The sequence below is a fragment of the Ctenocephalides felis genome, unplaced genomic scaffold (genome assembly GCF_003426905.1).
Source record: "Ctenocephalides felis isolate EL2017-DRISC unplaced genomic scaffold, ASM342690v1 CF-g0.4_SCAFFOLD_01886, whole genome shotgun sequence".
Taxonomy (NCBI): Eukaryota; Metazoa; Arthropoda; class Insecta; order Siphonaptera; family Pulicidae; genus Ctenocephalides; species Ctenocephalides felis.
The window spans coordinates 146,698,711-146,719,700 of NW_020538040.1; the positions used below are offsets into that span (position 1 = coordinate 146,698,711).

At 29.3% G+C, this 20,990-nt stretch overlaps 1 long non-coding RNA gene across 1 annotated transcript in view; it reads left to right on the top strand.

Annotated features, from left to right (window-relative positions):
• Positions 1–19,226, top strand: part of LOC113378115 — a 212,406-nt gene extending 193,180 nt beyond the window's left edge. Inside the window, exon 4 of the long non-coding RNA XR_003367141.1 lies at positions 18,650–19,226. This is a non-coding gene — a long non-coding RNA (uncharacterized LOC113378115). The remainder of the gene's footprint in view (positions 1–18,649) is intronic.
• Positions 19,227–20,990: the final 1,764 nt, after the last annotated feature.

The following is a 20,990-nucleotide window of genomic DNA, read 5'->3' on the forward strand; positions in this document are numbered from 1 at the left end:
AAAATTATTTAAGCAGGTTTAAGGGCACAAAGAGAAGAAACACAAAGTTTTGAAAAACATGCAAGTGAGAAGAATTCTAAGATATGAAAACTTCATTGAACTTTTAATTGTTTTTATCTAATTTCGTTAAACATACAATGAGATATAAAATGAGATACAAAGTACAATGAGATATGTGTTTGTACTTTGGCTTTACAAAATAACGTTGGAAGAATCATAAAGGGAAAATATCATTACCAGTACTTATTGATAAAATGAATTTGACTGGTTTGAAGACATGAAGGGAGAAATCACAGATTTTTAAAAAATAAGCAAACGAGAGAAATGAAAACTGTGTAGTGGTTGCCTAAAATTTATCTAATTTTATTGGAGCAATAAATTTATTTATTAAAGCAATAAATGAGAATGGTGTTTACCTGTACTTTGGCTAGTTTGGTAATATCTTTCTGCTTTAATTTTGATCTTGAATCGTATACAAAAAAATGCCATTGTACTAGTGGCATGAAGAGAGGAAGCTTTGATGTCTCATTAGAGCAGTGTTTAAACATTGTCTCGTCTTTACAATATTATGTTTTAGTAATTTTTCTTCTAACATTTTTAATTACAATCTATCACACTTAAGACATTCAGTAATTGTTTTGACTTTATTGTATGGATTTTTGAATGGATGGCAACCCAGTAGTTGTCCAATCCAATTATGAGTAATTAACTATACTCGGATTTGTTGACATTTTTATTATATATGTATGCAACTATACCCACTAGCTATATTTGAGATCTATAACCTCAAGTGAAAATTTGACATCAAAGTTGCCTGATGTCGGGCTTTGGTGGGAATCGAACCAGCAAACCATTCTAGTAATTAAAATTAAATTTAAGTATTTTCCTGAATTTATATCTTCTTTGTCTATTGTGATATATCCATTGCTTTCTCTCATCGAGCAATTCCAAATACCTGTGGTTCCATCATCATCTAGTCAGGTGTACAGTTAATCGTTTACGATTTACATACTCGACACACTTAACACGTTTTGTGTCAAAGGGCAACTCTTGGCCGGGTATACGGTAACACTATTGGTCCATCCGATTCTGTGGGGACCAATCACCAAATCACTATTCAATACCCAATCCACAAAGCTTGATTTGATTACAGTGATGGACAAACGGCGGGCGTTAGTCGGTAATTTAAAATATTTTAGTTATTTCTTCGTAAAAATTTACTTTGGCAATTTACTAGTGTGTGTGCAGTGTGTTTTTGCCAATGCTTTACTGATGGGATATTTCCACCTTATATTAGAGACACAGCAATTTCTAGCTTCTTTAGAAATAGGATTATGTGGATGGTATCTTTCACATTCACCACAAATTTAGAGGACTATCAATCAAATAAAATGTATATTTTCATAAATCAAGTTACTCACGATATTGAACTATAGTTCAAAATATCATTTCTGCACTATTTGAAAATTTAATCAAAATTAATTTTCATATTTTCTTTCGACTTGGAAAACTTTAGCATTTTAGCACTTCAACCAAGTTAATTAAATTTAACATGGTTTCTGTCAATATTCTATTCATGTGATATCTTCAGTTTTAAATCGGAAAGAGAAGGAAGGGCCCAGTCCTTCTCTTTCATATTTGATATTGCGTGACTTACCACTTGACCTTGAATAGAGAATTCAGACTCCGACGATCGTTGGTGGGGCAGTAAGCAGTATATTGAACGACTTGCAGCGGATAACACATAATGCTAATTTAGGTTTCCATATTTAACTTCTCGTAGGGTAATTATTTAGATTTTAAATTATAACACACTGATGATGAGACAAACCTAGTCTCGAAACGTTTGTAAAATTATTATTCAATAAATTAGTGCAAAAAGAGTGTTGATTGTTCATATTTCCAAATTATTATCTATCTATCCACTCAGAATACATTTGTTATATATATACTATATATATATATATATATATATATATATATATATATATAATGTAAGTTATTTAATTTGTAGACTAAACAGCTCAAATAATGGTATTTCAACATAAAAGTTATTCTGCAATCCATCATTTCTGTAATCTGACTTTTTGCATTGTTGCCAATATTAATCATATACTTTTCAATAAATATTTTTGTATCTATTTTATGTATACGTTAAATTATGCATACAGTGATATGGCATATATTAAAGTAATAAATTTACCATTTGACGAGTTAATAAATATAATATTTGATGACCGACCAGCACTGTTTACGAGCATCTCGTCTGTACCGTTAAACAACAGGTGCTCGTCCATACACTTGGCTCGAGATAATAGTTTATTGGTTACAAGAGATTTTTTGTCGTGATTTTTTCTCTCGTAGCCATTCATTTTTTGTTGCTAAAATATTTGTATTATGATATTATGGAGATAAAGACGTGATGAAATGAACACGATAAAATATTTTTGTTATACATAATTGGCGGTTCTAGTCAATTGGAGGTATATAGCGCAGGCTGGGCTTTGGCAAAATGTGATAGCTAAGAGTTCAGCTAAATAAACGCCTAAGAATCTATAACTTTAAATGAAATTCTAGTCAATCAATGATAAGTTGCGTGTACTTTTTTCTCAATTCTCTTAGTTTTTATCCAATTTTACTACTGTAGGACATATCAAGAAACATATGATAGGTTGTCAAATATCTCCCTTCCGCCTTTTTGTATTATAAACCAAGAGCAAAAAAGCGGAAGGGAGATATTTGACAACCTAATATGTATAAATGATGTATAAGTTTACTTTGGAGTAAGATAGTTGTCCATATTTGGTATATGGTTGTGAAATTTATAAGATATTTATAGAGATGTTATGTTTTATTAAGTTAATAACAAAAATTCATATTAGATTTCTTTTATAATTATTAAAAGAGTGCGCGTAAGGTTCACGCGCGAGTGAAGTAAAACTTTTTTGCAATTGTACGAGATGACATTCAAGTGAAAAATAAATACATCATATGACAATTTTAAATAATGTTTATTAGTAATATGGCTCGTGATGCACACATTTATTGATCACAACCATTATGCATATTTATATAACAATAAATCATAAATTATATATAAATAATAGCATTAAAAATATTTATAATATTTGAAAACAATAATGTAATTGAAGTCATACTTCAAATACGACATGATCGGTTTGTCATTGTAATTTGCATTTAGGACTTGAACCTTGATTAGAGAAATGAAGTAATTGCTGATTAATAAATTCTCTAATATTCGTTCACACAGTGGATTAAGTTAAACAACGCTTAAAGAAATATTGTTTTCACAATTTCACTAATTTCATTTAACTAAATTAACATACATTCATTGACTGCATGTATTCTTCTTTACAATTTCGCTGGCGATACAATCTCATTCTTTAAGCAGCTGTAATATCTGTCTTGCCTATAAAAATATTTTTATAACTCCAAAAATTTATAGAAACTACGATTAATATAGAAATTATTTCAATAAACTTACGTTTCTTACACGGCACAAATGTTTTATTTGTTCTATTATTTTCATTATAGTTATTTACGGGGGACAGGGTAAAATATTCTTCTGATTTAGACATTTTTTGTATAATCAAGATTTGTACTATGTAACATTATAATCTAATGACATTCCGATATAATGCTCCTCGGTGACGCATACAACGAAAGATCTTTATTTACTCGACACGACGACTAATCACAATCGACCCGTATAGAAATTATTTCATCGAGAGCGAATGAGGAACAGTTCAGGCGTAACACAACTTCTTTTGCATTTTCACAAATTTACTTTCTAGTTGCACCTAAAGAACTTTACTTCAAAAATATTGTTATAATTTATCTGTTGATTGAATAATCAACTATAATTTTTTTTTCAATATGTCATAATTTTGAAATAATGTATTTTGAACAACTGACAATTATAATGACAATAAATTATCGAATCTGCTAAAATCTGCTAAAATCTGCTTATAATTATATATATATATATATATATATATATATATACACGGTAGGGCGGGGCAAAAAGGTTCAATTTGACTTTGAACAATTATATTGTGAAAACCAAACCAATCATATTTCATCAAATAACACATATAAAACAAATAACTATCTGACTATGTTCAGTAAAACACCCAGCTAATTCATCGTGGTAGAAATGTTTGGTTTTCTGTTGTTCAAAAATTTGTTATATGATCCCTTTTAGCCCATACGCTATGCGGGGTAAAATGAGACGGCCAGGGGAATTTAAAGAATTTAAAGGGAAATGATAGCTACATTAGTATAGTGTAGTAGGGGAGATTGGGTGCGGTTGTGCCAGGTAGTGACAATCGTCCTAACAGATAAACTATACTAATTTTGAGATAGGGTCGAAAGGGCGAAAGATGAAGCATGTTTAGTTGAACAAGTTTCCCTATCTATAGACAGCATAAAGAGACAAATTTTTCAACTGAATTACCATTTTTGACGTTATTCAACCAATGCAAAATATAAATTTTATGGGTACATTTTTTTTTTAACTTTAGATTCGTGTTTTGACTTTAGATTCGTGTTCAGCGATAAAAACTACATTGGAAAACATACGAGGCACACCCAATACAGACAACTTTTTATTCTGTGGACCTGTGTAATGAATGGTACAATTTTGTCTCGTCTTAAAACAAGTCGTATACTATTTTGCCAGTTTGCAATATTGTCATTTCAGTGGAGGTATTTATGCATGCGATAATTTTGTCAGCAGGGCTTTAATTCAGGATATTAAAGCGTGTTCAGGATTAAGCACGCCGCACCTAATTCTAAGATTACACAAATGGATGACGCTACGTGCAATATGTTTCGGACGTGTGTGTTTTGCTTATTAAACTTTTGCCTAAGCTTGTACAGAATATAGGATCTTTACTCCATAATGTGAATTATATTTGTACGTGATAAAATATTACCGGGTTTGGAATTAAATTTTCAAACTTTAACACGTATTAGTTGAACTTTCATATAAATAACACATATTAGGTGTAAATCTTACTGCGGCGTCTTCATTTAAAATCATAGCATCAAATTTATATTTTTTGTTATTTTTAATTTATAGTACACTATTATAAAAATCCTGAAATTGAAAATTATAGTATTTGCATTTATGGAGGATCTCCCCTACACATGTACTACATGAAACACACAAGTACATATTGAAACAAACAAAAAATCTGTGTAGTGCATTGACAACATTTTTTTTATTCTCTCTTTTATTTACAACTGTCCAGTTAAAGACATGTAATACATTTGTGGAATTCACAATTGTCGGCCGAAAAGAGACTTTGTATACTAAAAGCGGCACACTAATTCAATTAAATCAATTTTATTCTAAATTATTAAATTAGATTTATGACTTGATATAATTTTTATACACATACAAATTTTATTTTACTATCAAATATATATTTAATTTTTCGTATATATCATGATTTTTTTATATATATTTACTATTTACCATTTTTGACTTTTAAAGCTAACAAATATATTAAATTGCTATTAATCATAAGATTTTACGAGTACATAGTTATTTCTATCTATATAGATAGAAATAACTATAAACTGGTAGTAAAATGCGATTAATCAAAGTCATAAATGTTTATTAAATCGTAAAACGAGTTCAATCTTATTATCAATTACATATAGAATCATGACAGGTAGTAATTTATGTAAACTTGTAAAATGAATTAATGTTATTATATATATATATATATATATATATATATATAATTATTTGCAAAAACTTGTATTTATACATTTATTAAGAATCAATGTGTTTAAATTTATCATTTAGTAATGCATAAATCAATAAATTAAACACGCGCAAGAATTTGCCAGTTTTAAATTCAATTAGGATTTATTTTATTAAAAAAATCACAAACAATTATTCTGATTAGAAAATTTAACCTGTTTTTAGCATCCCTAATCTGAAGTTTGTTTTTCGTCAAAAAAAAACTATTTGTTAATTTCATGTTTTTTTTACATTTTAAGTCATTCTGAATCGTTTAACACCAAAGTTGGAAAAATATGTGTGTATGTAAGCCACAATTTTTACCTTTTGTTGACGTTTTCTCAAATACGGCTGAGACGATTACAGAAAATTTTAATCTGTTCTGTATAACCCGATAACGTGTCATTATTAGTCAATCAGCATAAAGATAAAACATTTTTTATCCATGGTTTAGCTAAAAATACTAAACCTATTTAAAGGATACAAAAATGGTTGAAATATATCGAAATTGGAAATTGTGTTGATTAGTTTTTGGTAAAGATCGGCCGGGATGTTTCTTCGAAATTAATTGTTGAAAATAATTTTTTTAACAATTGTTCTAATGAATATGCTAAAATATTATGAACCTATAAAAATAGTTATAAAAGTTTTATATTTCAATTTCAAAAGTCAATTTCATATTTTTATCGTAACAATGTTCAACGTTGATTATTGATCATGGAAGTTTTTAGCATCTTGTCTTACCGCAAAATGTCACTTACACCTAATTTAATTTTTAAAACACCTTATGTATCTAGTATATTTTCTTAATTTGTTTATTTTTCCTTTTAAATAGTTTGAGAAGTAAAACTTCTTTAGGCGCGACTAGCTTGTAAATCCGTACAAATGCAATGGAAGTGCGTCCGAGTCGAGTGCCAATGATTCGTCATTCGCTCTCGATGATATCATTTCTATACGGGTCGATTATGATTAGTCGTCGTGTATGTGAATAGAAATCTGTCGTTAATGCGTACCAATGTCAATGTTGTATGCGTACCGATATCAACAAGGATATCGGCATAGATAAATAAACATTCTAAAGTTACATCTTAGTACTAATCTTGATTTAATGAAAAAATGCAAGACAAATATTACAGCTATCCAATGAATGAGATTATATCACCAGCGAAAAAGTAAAAAAAATACCATCAGTCAATAATTGTATGTTAATTTTAATTACATGAAGTTCTTCAAACACAATTACATGATGAGTGAATTTGCGAAAACAACATTTGTTTAGGCGTTGTTCAACATAATTCACTGTGTGAATGAATATTATAGAATTTATAAGCAATTACTTCATTTCTCTAATAAAGGTTCATTTCTAAATACTAATTACAATGACAAACCGATCGTGTCATATTTGAAGTATGACTTTAATTAAATTATTGTTTTTAAATATTATACATATTTTTAATGCTATTATAAATATATAATTTATCATTATATAAATGCGTATAATGGTTGACACTAATAAATGTGGGCAACACGAGTGTTACCATATTACTAATAAACATTATTCAAAATTGTTATATGATGTATTTATTTTTACTTAAATGCCATCTTGTACAGTAGCAAATAAGTTTTACTTCAACCGCGTGTGAACCTTACTTATTTATTTTATTCCTATTTTTCTCAAATATGATACCTTTATCCATAACTTTAACGACTTATATGACAAAACTTCAACGACTTATATTTTTAGAAAGCTATAAAACAGAAGCGCATCGATATATTTCACTGCGGCCAGGATTTCTATAATATTTCATTATTTTGAATAAATGAAATCATGAATTATAATCCTATTGAGAAACGTGTGCCAATGTTTGTTCGATATCGCCGGAAATATTTGTGATATCGTAAATTATGTTCATTTGTTATTAATTCAGATCCATTCTTGTTCATAGTCTACACGCGATCGCCGAATGTTGTTTAATAATTCGTTGAAATAGCATTTGGATCGAGCGAAAATACTTGAATTGTGATGTATTAAATGTATTAGATGTATAAGATGTAGAATACACAATTTTTAAAGATAACAAACGACCATTATACAAAATACCATGTAGGAATAATTAAATAATTTTGTGTCTTGATTTTACAAAACTTAAATATTAACTTAAATCTTAAATTATTAATCTTAAATATTAACTTAAATCTTAAATTAAAATCTTAAATATTATTAAACTTAAATAAATATTAAGTTTTCTTTTAGAGCATCTTCGAAAGATGAGGTCCTGTATATCAATTGATTTGCAGAAATTTTTAAAAAATTTGGAAGCTTTTCTGAAAAAAAGAGCTGTATCAGAGACGAAGAAAAATATTTCATAGCTAAGAAAACTTAATTACCAAAAATGGCTGTACTTGTAAGATATCACAGATAATTAGTAACAAAATATATTTATAATATGGAGAGGACAGTTCCACTGTATTCCTTGAAGTCAAAATTCATATACATATTCAAAAAATTTTTTTTTGTTTTTTTTTTTTAACTCGTTTTATTTAGCAATCAGAAATACATAAAGATTCCTATGAGCTAAAATGACAATGTAAGAGCGATGCCTAAGAAGAGCTCCAATGAGATCTTCTCAGTTCAACAATTAATATAATAATATTATATTAGACCTAATCTAAGACCAAGTCTAAAGGCCATTGTCGTTTCAATCTTCTTGTACCATAAGGTTTAGTAATATTTAAAAATGTCATAAAAACTGTTGACTTTTAGTAAATTCATCAAAACATTGTGGAATTTATGATTGCTTAGTCTGAATTGAGATAATCATCCTTTTTTGCACAGAAAAATGTAATTTAGAGAGTAGTAGTAAATAAAAAATTAATTCAAAATTTTATTGAATTATATAAATTAGAACTATTGTTCCTCAGAATCTGTGCTGAATGTTATCATATTGTCATTCTTTCAAGGCTTCGTCATCATAAACAGTACATAAAACTTTTTGTAATCTTGCGATGCGTTTTTTCCTTTGCAAAAATATAGAAGCAAAATTTGATAAAAGTGTTTCTTCAAATGGAGAGAAAAAAAGGGTGTAACCTCTGATTTTTCACTGTGCTCCAATTTGCATGAAATTTTGGAAATCGGCTAATCTTGGCCTTAAGTTCAAAAGTGAAAACAATTTTCATTTCGCCATCATCCCCCGTAGGGGATAATACCACTGGTACCCGCCAAGGTCTCTTTATGTAAAAATTGATATTGAGCCATTTTATCGCTAGAAAACGTGTTTAATATTAAATCGTAGAATTGTAAAATATTTTCTAATACATTTACCTTACGATAAAATTATTTTCAATCCATTGAAAACTCTACAAGTCTTGCGAACAACCTATGAGTTGAAAAAACACCTAAAATAGAATGACATGAAAGGATATTAATATTTTATCTTCTTTAACTTAATTATCGAATTTTTAACTCTTTTTTGATCCTTAAAAACACTACCCCTTGAAAAAATAAAATTACACCACTGAGAAGGGGTATCATCCACCGATAGGTGGCAGCGAAGTCAAAATTGTTTTCACTTTTGAATTTGAGGGTAAGATGAACCAAATTTAAAACTTTCATGCAAATAGAAGCACAGTAAAAAAATTCAGGCCTAAAACGCTCCATTGACTGGACTACTTCTGGTTTTTCATTTTTTAACAAACGCCAAATGAAAACTAGCAACCGATCAAAAAACTTTTTTTGCCGATTGACAGAATTGTCAATTATCCAATAAGGAAATGCGTTTTACATTCGTGCTATGCCAGCAATTTTACAAGAGATAAATTAAATATATAGTTATTCCAACTATGCTGATAAATATTTCTGACGAAATACTAGGTCAAGGTTATACACAGTGTTATCCCTGTGAAAAATGTACCCATGAAATTTATATTTTGCATCTGTTGAATAATGTAGCTATTATTTCGTAAAATACCTTCAAAATTAAAAGTATATATTGGATCTGTTTGCCGCCTGGCCGTCCTATTTTACTCCGTTTATGGGGTAAAAAGGATTACTTGTAATTTTTTTGAAAAACAGCAAAAAACACGTTTTTACAATCATGTGAGTTTTAGTGAAGTCAGATAGCAGAGAATTGAAATATTATTTTCTGAGCACTAATGTAAAAATATAGTTGATGCACTTCAATTATTTATTACTACTTCAGATCTTCTTTATCTTGAAATATTTAATTTTAATTTAATGGTATTCCATAACGATACTTCAACAGATTTTGCACTTTCTTTTTCATATCTCGAGCATTATAAAATGATTATTTTCCACTCTCTTTGAGATCTTAGTAGTTTTCTTATCTTTATCATTTAACATTCATGGTATTTCAAAGTAGACTCATTGTCTTTTTTACATCTCTGAATCACAAACAACAAAGAGCTTTGTTCTTCATTTTGCTTTTCCTAATCTGTTTCTTTATAATTTGCACGTGCCCGGAAAAATTATTTTCACCTGAAAACCGATGTCAGTGTAAAAGAATATATCTTCTCTGATTGTTCATTTTTATGTCAGATTGCTACTTTTTACGAGAAAATAATAATTTTCTCATTTTCTGTAATGGAAGTTGGAAGTAGTTATATATATTTATATATTTTTCTATATTTTTCATATTGAATAATATTTTTTATAAAATGTAGCTGTGTTATAATATGGAATTTAGGAAAAGTAATTTATAAGAAAATCTTTTCTGACTCATTTGAACGATTTTGTTTCTGCATTACTGCGCAATTTTTCGCAAGAGTGATACTGCTGTATGGAATACCAAACCGCCTATAGAAAGCAAAATAATTCAGTTTTATAAGTTATTATGATAAGATTAAATTAAAGCTAATATTTTTGAAGAAAAAAATGTCTCAGAATCATTCTAGATTTATTAATTAATGCTAAGGCAGGTCCATAGGCCAACATTTTTTGAGCCTTCCTATAGCTGATACATTAAGATTTGACTCATTTGGATGATCCTTAATTTTCTACATGTAAGTAGATACCGCTTCTATCGTTAATTATTTTATCTACGTAAGATATTTTCGAGTTATTATAGATTGTAAAATTGGAGTTTTCATAGTCTTTTGTAACTATCAACTGAAAATTTAATTCAATTTGGTTATTTGTAAATACCAGGTAGAGCGCGGCACATGGCACTTTTAATGATAATATTTTAAAGTATAGGACCAAAAAAGTGTCATCGAGTTATAAATTAAGTGGATTACTTTTTTAGCTTTGTTAACTATGATTTAATTTTTAATACCTGATTTTTTTAAGTATGTATTATTTAATTATTTTATAAGGTGTTTTTTTTAATAAAAGCTTATATTTGGTGTGGGTTAAAAGGCCCAACTAAATCAAAGGTGTAAACAATAAGAAAATAGTAAATAAAGAAGGGAAATAAGCTGCAAAAGACAAGTTGACAAGAAATGAATCAAATTAGATTATGATAAATTAAACACAAACACCTACCAAAGATGTTAATTATTTAGCAGTTGTAATAAATATAGTAATTTAAAAAAAAAAAAAAAAAAAAAAAAAAAGATACTACCAAAGCAAGTCTTGTGATAGTAGTAAGAGTTGATAACGATTTTTGATTATTATGTTAGTAATAGGGTATAGCGGGGCTTAAAGGTTTACCACCGATATCACAAAAACCAATAAAATTAAGAATTTTTTAACAATAATATATGAGAGTAGAGTCATATTTTTTTTCGTTGGTAGTTTTTTTGGTTGTGAGCACTGTTGTTCATCTTTTTAGACCTTAATATAGTTTTAGGTATGATGCATTTTATTGTTTTATTAGAGGTAATTTTTAAGTTAGATCAATAGTGTATTTACATACACTCTTAAAAGCTTACATGTGTGTGGGATGGAAAGGGCCAACTGAACTTTTGCCCTGGCAAAGATGTAAACAATAAAATAGCAAATACAAAAGTAAATTGAGTTAAAAAAGCAATTGTAAAAGAGATAAATTAAATAAATAGTTATTCCAACTGTGTTGATCAATATTTTTGACGAAATACCAGATCAAGGTTATTTACAGTGTTCCAAAATCAACCATGAAATTTATATTTTGCATTGGTTGAATGATTTAGTTATTATTCATAAAATTCCTTTAAAATTAGAAATAAAACATTGGATCTGTTTGCCTCCTGGCTGTTCCATTTTACCTCGCCTATGGGGTAAAAAGAGACAGTTGAGAAATTTTAGAAAATTTGATGCAGAAAAATAGTAAATAAAAATAAATAAAAAAAAACTCATTTTTATAAGTAGGATTGCACTTGAATTTTTATTGAAAATAACTGGTTGACGAATGCTTGTTATGTGTTGTTCATTAGGTTTAGACAGTATAATTACTAAAAGTCAAATTGGACCTTTGTGCCCCACCATACCCCGCTCTTCTTAAGTCAAAACTCCTCTTCCTCCTTGATTTTCATAAATTCAATAAACACCTTTTCCCTATTTCGATAGCCCCATCGTCCCTTTAATGGCTCGGCGATCGGGAGTCCCGTCCGCGTCCTGATCCTGATAGCCCGTGATTTCACTCTACGTGCCTCTATATCGGGACCCCGCATGACCATAAGTCATCGGTCTTACGTGTCTTATTTATTATTCAGCGGTTTTGTGCCCGCCGCCGCCGAACGCTTATCGTATGCTAATGTGATTTTGAATTTCGCCCATAAGCTACATCTACCTTCCTAACCGCCTAGTGGTAGCTCTCACAAATATGCCGAGATAAGGCAAGCTTTGGCCTCGAATCGGGAAACGCTGGGTGGAGGTGGGTTTACCGAAGAAAAGAAAAAAAAGGGGTTTCCTATTACAATTCGGTTTGATTGATGATTCGATAGGGATATTTCGACGGGCAGGGCTGGCTAGAGTGGTAAGATGGATACATAGATTATTTTGTCGTTGGGGAACTGATGTTCGCGGTTTATCGAGTTGGAATATGTCTAATGATTATTGGCGTTTAGTGACTCAGGAACTAATAATGTAGGGACTCGATGATATAAAAATAAAGTCAAAGACGTGTTTACTTTTATTGGTTTTCAATCTACAATTTATTTTAAGCGCTTTTCTGTGAATTAGTGGTTAGAGCTACGGAAGTTGAATCAGCAGTATCAGATTTGATACCCACTTCGGACAACCAGTGGGAATATGGGTTTTTGCTTAGAAATATGGATAGTAATATGTTTCGAAGAGAAAATTAATTTCCAACATTGCTGCACCTATAAAAAAGACAGAAATTGTATTAACAAATTCATCACAGAGATAGCAAAACCGTTTGAATGACCACATATCAAGCCACGCCGTTCAGACAAGTCAGTACATCAGCTCACTATTAGTAAATTTCTGGTTGTTGGTGAATATATGAATAAAAACAAACATTTGTTTTAAAATTATAATTTTTTGAAGTGTGTAATTTTTTAAAAGTTGTATATTTGTTAGATGTACACTGTTTGAAGAATAGACGAAAGGATTTGCAAGCAGATTGCTAAACGACCAAGATATTCCTTGATTTAACTCTAAATTTAGTTTATTTCAAACTAAGTCTGAAAACAAAAATTTTGCCTATTCTATCTGGATCATAAAAAAATAAAAACATTCATTAGATATAGGGTAGATCGGGTCTTAAAAGTCCGCGGGTAAAAATGTCTACCACCGATATCAAAAGCCAGTCAAGTTAAGATTTTTTAACAACAATATTTGAAAGCAGAGGAAAAAAGACACTACCTTGATTCTTACGACGTTGTTGTCGGGAGAAAAACTATTACAAATCTATTACAAAAGTATTTATTTGCGTTGTGATTTGTTTTGTTGTTTAGTTCCAAACCTTAATATAATTTTTAAGTATACATTATTTAATTGTTTCAAAGATGTGATGTTAATTAGATTTTAGTTAGATTCAACAGTTTTCTTTTGTATAGCCCCTTTGGAAGCTTACATCTGGGAGGGGTAAAAAACATCAACTAAACCTTCACCCTGGCAAAGGTGTACAAAATGTTATGATATAATTGTTTTGTTTCTCAAATAAAATCTTTGTGCCTCGCCCTACCCTATACTAATTTTGAACGGGAATCAGAACTTAAAAGTTCTTAAAAGCTGTTGTGATAATACTTTAAAATTAAGTGGCTTTTTGGGAGGTATCCCACAGGTTGACTTCAATATTTTTTTATTATTAGAATTTCTCTAATTCTGCTGAGTTTTAATTTGAGGCAGCATTATCGGGAAAGGGCTATTATCATACAGAAACTTAGTTAGTTTGTCGTTACTACTTGCTCCGGTAGATGTTACAACTAGCCCCAAATTCTAAGTAAGTTGTAACATCGCACTTTTTTGTGAATATTCTTTTACTTGATTCGGTAGAGGAATAGTTACTACAACTAGCCATCTCTATTTCGTAGAAATATGATATGATCAGTAGTTAATAGGATAGATTAGGGCTTAAAGTTCTGAAGGTAAAAAGGTTCACCAGTTCACCACCACTACCTCAAAAACCTATACCTATGGTATTTTTTAACGATACTATTGATAATTGATATTTTATTTGTAAATTTGGATGTAAATAACAAATTTAATATAATTTTCATGAAATTGAATCATTTTAGTAAATTGCCCAAAAAATATATTATCTTATCTAAATAATATATTTGAACTAAAAAATATGTTTGTATCTTTTCTATTACACCTTATATATTTTAACAGTAACCATTTCACACAAAACCACCATTGCCAAGTATTTTTCAAGCATAATAAATAATCGATTACTTAAAATTTCCATAAATATAAAATACAATTTCCAAATTTTATTTAAATGTTGTGAAACATTTTATCAACCCTCGATTTTTCAAAGCACGTAAGTCTGGTGATGGATAATAGTTTGTTTGAAAAGGGATCGTATTGCAGGGCTGTTATGATATAGGGTTATTGAACAAATTTAATCATCTTTATCGATTAGCAAGTAAACGTCAAGGTTCTACGCCTTCTGACAAAGATTTCTTGTGATGAAAGCACTTTACTTTTATAGCGAGCAATGGATGCAGTAATTACTTTCAGCACTTCATAGTAATTTGGAGGGAATTTCTTCGAGTAATGTTTTGGTGACAAAATTTTTGTAACAAAATTGGATCTTATATTTTTATAAAAACCGAATTTTTCCACGAAAATTTGTTTACACATTGTTTTTTAAACTGTTATTAAAGTTTAGAGACCTTTAAAATTTTACAAGGTTCACAATGCATATAATTGTAATGTACTTAATACTTAACATAAAATTACTTAAGATAAAATGCATCTCAAAAAGTGTTCGTTTTTTTTAAGTAATTCATAAACAATTAGTCAATACTTTTAAATTACCGTTTTTTATTAAATAAATATTATTTGTGCATCAGTTATATTAATTAACTTCCCGTAGGAGTGGGCCAAAAATCGAAAATGAAAATTTTTGCATATCTTCACGTTTTGAAGGTTTCTGAACATTTTGGGTGTATGCATGTTAAGATACAATTTTTTGTCCACGTTTTCGGGCGCACGATTTAAATGGTTGAAAAAAAACATTTGAATCCTATTAATAGGAAGATGTGGTGATTAGTTTTTGGCAAAGGCAGGTCTAGCCGTTACGGAGATACGGAGCGAAGAGTGCAGAAAATAGAAATCGAGTTTCTAAGACAACGGAGCATCCGATTTGACTGATACAAAAAACATTCAATTCGTAATGATAGGGAGAAGTGGTGATTAGATTTTGGCAAAGGCAGGTCAAGCCGTTTCGGTGTTACGGAGCTAAATATGCGAAAAATGGCAGTTTTCAATGATTCAAAAAACTGCTTGTGTTGACGAAACGATTGCTTTTGGAGATTTTTTTTTTCATCATTTTTTTAATTTCCAAAAAATATTTTTTAACTAAATTTTATTCTTGAATATTTCATTATGGTAGCTATTTGTCTTAAGGCACGATGCCACACACCACTAGTTATTAATTTTATTTATTATGTAACGATTTATAACATGACTAATATTTTATTTGAATTCGGGAATCTGGAAGCCTATTTATGTGTTTATTTTTACTTTTAATATAACTCTTTATTATTGGACTTTATGGATTTTTTTTAACAACTACAATTTTTGAAGTAAAACTTTTTTAGGCGCGACTAGGGTGTAAATCCGTACAAATGCAACGAAAGTGCGTTACGGCAGATAAGAGTCGATAAGTTAAGAGTCGAGTGCCAATGATTCGTCATTTTCTCTCGATGATATCATTTCTATACGGGTCGATTGTGATTAGTCGTCGTGTATGTGATCTATAAACCTTATACCTCATTTTCTGTCGAAAGAACTTGTAAAAAATATCTACAGTCAGGCTTTAATACTTCGTCAAATGCCACAAGTTGATATTTGAAAAAAAATGACTCATATGATTCGAAACTAATCAAACCAATTTCATTAACATTTACCAACTCATCTAAAAAATACTTCTTCAGCAGCTCTAATGTTCTCCATTTTCGTTTAACCTCACATACAGTGCATTAGGATTGGATAAGATTCTGATTATCAAAAACATTAAATCATTCAATTAATTATTCCGAGGTGAAATTCTTTATACTCATCGCCGTATTTATTTCCAATTTATGAAATGACGCAATATCAGATATAAATTTTAATGAATGTTTAAAGTCGTAATGAAGACACTGACTGCGGTATTGATTTCGCGCGGTCATTAACTTCAGTTTTGGTATTCAGAATGTTCATTAATTCGACTTCTTCAGCAACATACATCTCTTCGGCTAATATAAGGTCATTTTATTCGACTGCAGATTTAATCTACACAAAACTTCGGCCGTGCATAAATTTAATAGTGGATTTGCGAAATGAAATATTAATACTGAAATCGTGTTTATTCAAATTTTAGTACGGCGATGAGCTTCGATAAAAATTTATTCATGATATAAAAATTTTATAGCTGGATATTATGCAGGTTTATGATTTAATTTTTATTAAATTCTAAATTAATAATATATATATATATATATATATATATATATATATATATATAAATAAGAATAATATATATTATAGTAATTATCCTTTCACAGAAGTATTTGAAAATTTTTAAATTATTATACATTAATCTTAAATTTAAAAACAGGTAAAGGAACATGAATATCTTAATAATTTGCTTATATGTACGAGACATTTCAAAATTTTACATAATCACTTTGTGATACTTTTACTAATGTCAGAAACTTTGCTCTAATAAAACCTATATATGTATACAGGGTGTCCCAGACTTTGACGTAAAACCGAAACGGAATGATAGTATTGTCCTTAACTGTCGTGAAAAAAATTTAGAAAAAAAATATCTCATGTTATTTGAAATTATGAGCTTTTAAGTGCGACTTAGATCTTTGATGTAATTAAGATAATTTAAATTTAGTTGCTGTGGTTAATTTTTATTAATTTTGTTCATTTAAATTTTGGAACCGTAATCGTGAATAACATTCATTCAAAACAATAACACAATTGCACAATTTTTAAGAATTCAGACTTTTCACTGTATAGTTTACAGGATTGTAATGTGGTATACACTTGATAATTTTATTATTGCAAAATTTCTAGTAAAAAATAAAATCTATATATAAAATTTTGCACTAAAAATATCATATTTTTTGTTTTGATCATTTTGTATACTGATCGCATCTAATAATAAATAAATAAATATAGGGTAGGGCGGGGCACAAAGAAATTTGACTTTCAGTAATTACTGTCTAAACCAAAAGAACCACATGACACCACATAGGTTGTTTTCTCAAAAACGGCTGGACTGGATTTCAAAAATTTAAAAGCCAATCGATGTATTTCGATGCGGATTATCTTTTCTCAGTTTTGTGATGATCGGCCGTTTCTTTTTAATTTGGAAAAAAGTGGTAAACTTTTCGTTCACATTTATGCTCATACTACCGTATCGATTTTAAAAAGTCGAAAACTGTTTGGAAGATATTAGTTGGGAATGATACTAATTAGTTTTAGGTGAAAATCTACCGAACCATTTTCTTGTAATTAACTGCTGAAAAAAAAATTAAGTCAGATTTTTATGGAACTTTTTTGGCGATATATATCATGGTCTTATAGAACTTACTGAAATATTGCGGCCTTACTTACGACAAGTAGTTTATTTTTAAACATTTATCAAAATTTGAGAAAATGAGTAGTTTTTTGGCGTTCAAAGTTAGACGATTTACTTGGTATAACGAAAGAGTACTTAATGAACATACTAAACCTAAAATTCTACGGAAACTGGTTCAATTAGAAAAATTGTCGATTTTTGAAAATTTGCTTTCAGAAAATACTCCGAGTTAACGTGTTCGTTCGTTTTCAATTATGTGTTATAAATCCACATGGAATACTTTTAATCACTCATGAATAAATTTATTTTTTATTGATTAAGTCAATTATTTACACATATAGGGAAGTTCATGTAACTTGACTCAAGGCAAAATACCAATACCATATAGTTATATTTCGGAATTAATTGAGAATTTTACTGTACATAGTCAGATAATTGTTTGTTTGATGATATAATTGATTTGGTTTTCGCAATATAATTGTTCAAATTCGAATTAGACCTTTGTATTTTGCCCTATTAAAATTTGGTATAATTGAAGATTCTATGTACATATATAAAAATATAATTAAATAATTAATATATTTTATATACCCATATAAAGCAAATAATAGTCGCAATTCTCTCAATATTACCTTTTGCACAAAAAGAACTATAAAAATGCAAGTTCCCCATTCAACGTAAAGAATACAAGATTATTAACAGTTTTCTTCTCATTTCGTTTCAGGTCTTGGCTGGCGAGAGGCGAGCTCTGCGATGAGTTTATCGCTTTAATAAACGGCAGTCGCTCCGCACGGAGGCTGTGAGCGCCGAAATCTTAAATCTAGTTAAACGCGTGCTATATAACAACGTGCCTCTGTTAATTGTCTTATCAAATTCGAACCAGGAGATGATAACGTCTACAAGATCCTCTATTCTGGGTCGTTTGTTACCCAGAATTAGAGAAGACCTGCCAGAACGAAATTTACGCGATTTTTTGTGAAGTGAATTGGGAAGGAACAAAATTAAAACACACTTGTTACTTTGTTAAAATAGTACAAAAACATACGCTGCAATAATAATAATAATTGTGCCTAACGTTTATTACACGAAACTGTTGTTAAAACAATACAAACACACGTTACGATTTTGTGAGACGTGCGTTTGCATAAAAGTTATATTTTAGAAGTTGTGTGGGGAATTAATTCTACTTGCAAATAGATCCGACGACACTTGTACCTTCAAATATTCCAACTTGTGGAGGTGTTCAAAGTGTTAAAATATTATCGAGGAATTTTGCTGTTATCGTATCAATCTATTAATCTAATGTGTTTAAAATTTGAAGAGGAATTTTATCAATATATAATAAACGTTGTTGGATTCAAATTTAATTAATGAAGTATCAATACGAATAAAATATACAATCTTTTATTATTAAACTGTTTATAAAATATTGTGTGGGTGCAATTACTTTTTACAAGTCCAAGAATTTAACTGACTTGCTTACTTTTAGTGAAGGGGTGAAATAAAATTTACATGTGTGAACTCGGTTAGGAATGTGATTTAATCAAAACAACAATATATAAAAAATTATTAAAAAATCATTATATGAATTATCAAAACTAATTTAAAAAAGTGATAAATTTCATTTAGTGAAAAGTTGTATGTTTGGTACTCGTAAAATTGGAAAGATTAGACCAAGAGTAAACGACGCTTTAACACATGTTGGTGGCAGCGGTGAGATATTTTTATATATATTAGTAAATTATACATAAAATATTGTGGGGGTTCATTTACTTTCTAAAAGTAATAAAACGTTGAAGAATTTAACACATTTACCTGTTTTTAGTGAAGAAGTGAAATAAAATTTGTGTTCAAATGTGTGAACTTGGTTAGGAATGTGATTTAATCAAAACTACAATATATAATAAATTAATTAAAAATCATTATATGAATTATCAACACTAATTTAAAAAACTGATAAATTTCATTTAGTGAAATGTGGTATGTTTGGTACTCGTAAAATTGGAAAGACTAGACTAAAACTAAACGACGTTTCAGCACATTTTGGTGGCAGCGGTGGGATATATATTAAAATTATATTAGTAAATTATACATGAATTGTGGGGGTTCAATTACTTTCTAAAAAGTAATAAAACGTTGAAGAATTTAACACATTTAATTGTTTTTAGTGAAAAAGTGAAATGTTCAAATGTGTGAAATCGGTTAGGACTGTGATTTTATCAAAACAACAATATATAATAAACTAATTAAAAATTATTTTGTGTATTATCAATATTTACTTAAAAAAAAGATAAATTTTATTTAATGAAAAGTGGTATATTTGGTAAAATTGAAAAGATTAGACTAAGACTAACCGACGCTTCAACACATTTTGGTGGCAGCGGTGTGATATATATTATACATTAGTGACTTTATAATTCATCAATACATTTAGACTAAAGTGACACGTTCCCATTTTGTGGTTTTGTGTATATATCTTGTGCCTATATCTCTGTTGTCCAAAAATTATCTTTCATCCAAATGTGATTAATTTTATCCCCGTGCCATGATAATTCGTCTCCCGCAAACGGTCTGACGCGGTCAGTCGCGCATGATGTGCGCGATCGGAAGACGCTGGTTTCTGGTTACCGAGGAAGAAAATAGAAGATCAGTGAAGGGATGACATACGATACCGACCCACAATTTATCCGAGCCCTCGGGAAGCACCCGGATAGGCGCTCTTTGCAGGTAAATTATTTATAAGGAAAATTAATATGTGGAATAATTATGGCCATTAATTTGGAGATCATGTAGACTATTGCGTTTCATCTTGATAAGAACTCTTAAACGCTTTGATATCTGCAACGATTAGAATAATTTATTTTTATGACCCCTCAAGCTTCTTTTAATGTTATTGGTTTCCACTTCCAAATATAAACAAATTCCTTGATAATATAAGAAGCTCGCTGCTTTTCATGCTATGATATGTGAATAAACAAGTGTTTCATACAAGTATTGAAATTCATTAAAATATTATTCTATATAATTATTAGATATTTTCATTGAAGATGGCTGACCTATTTATC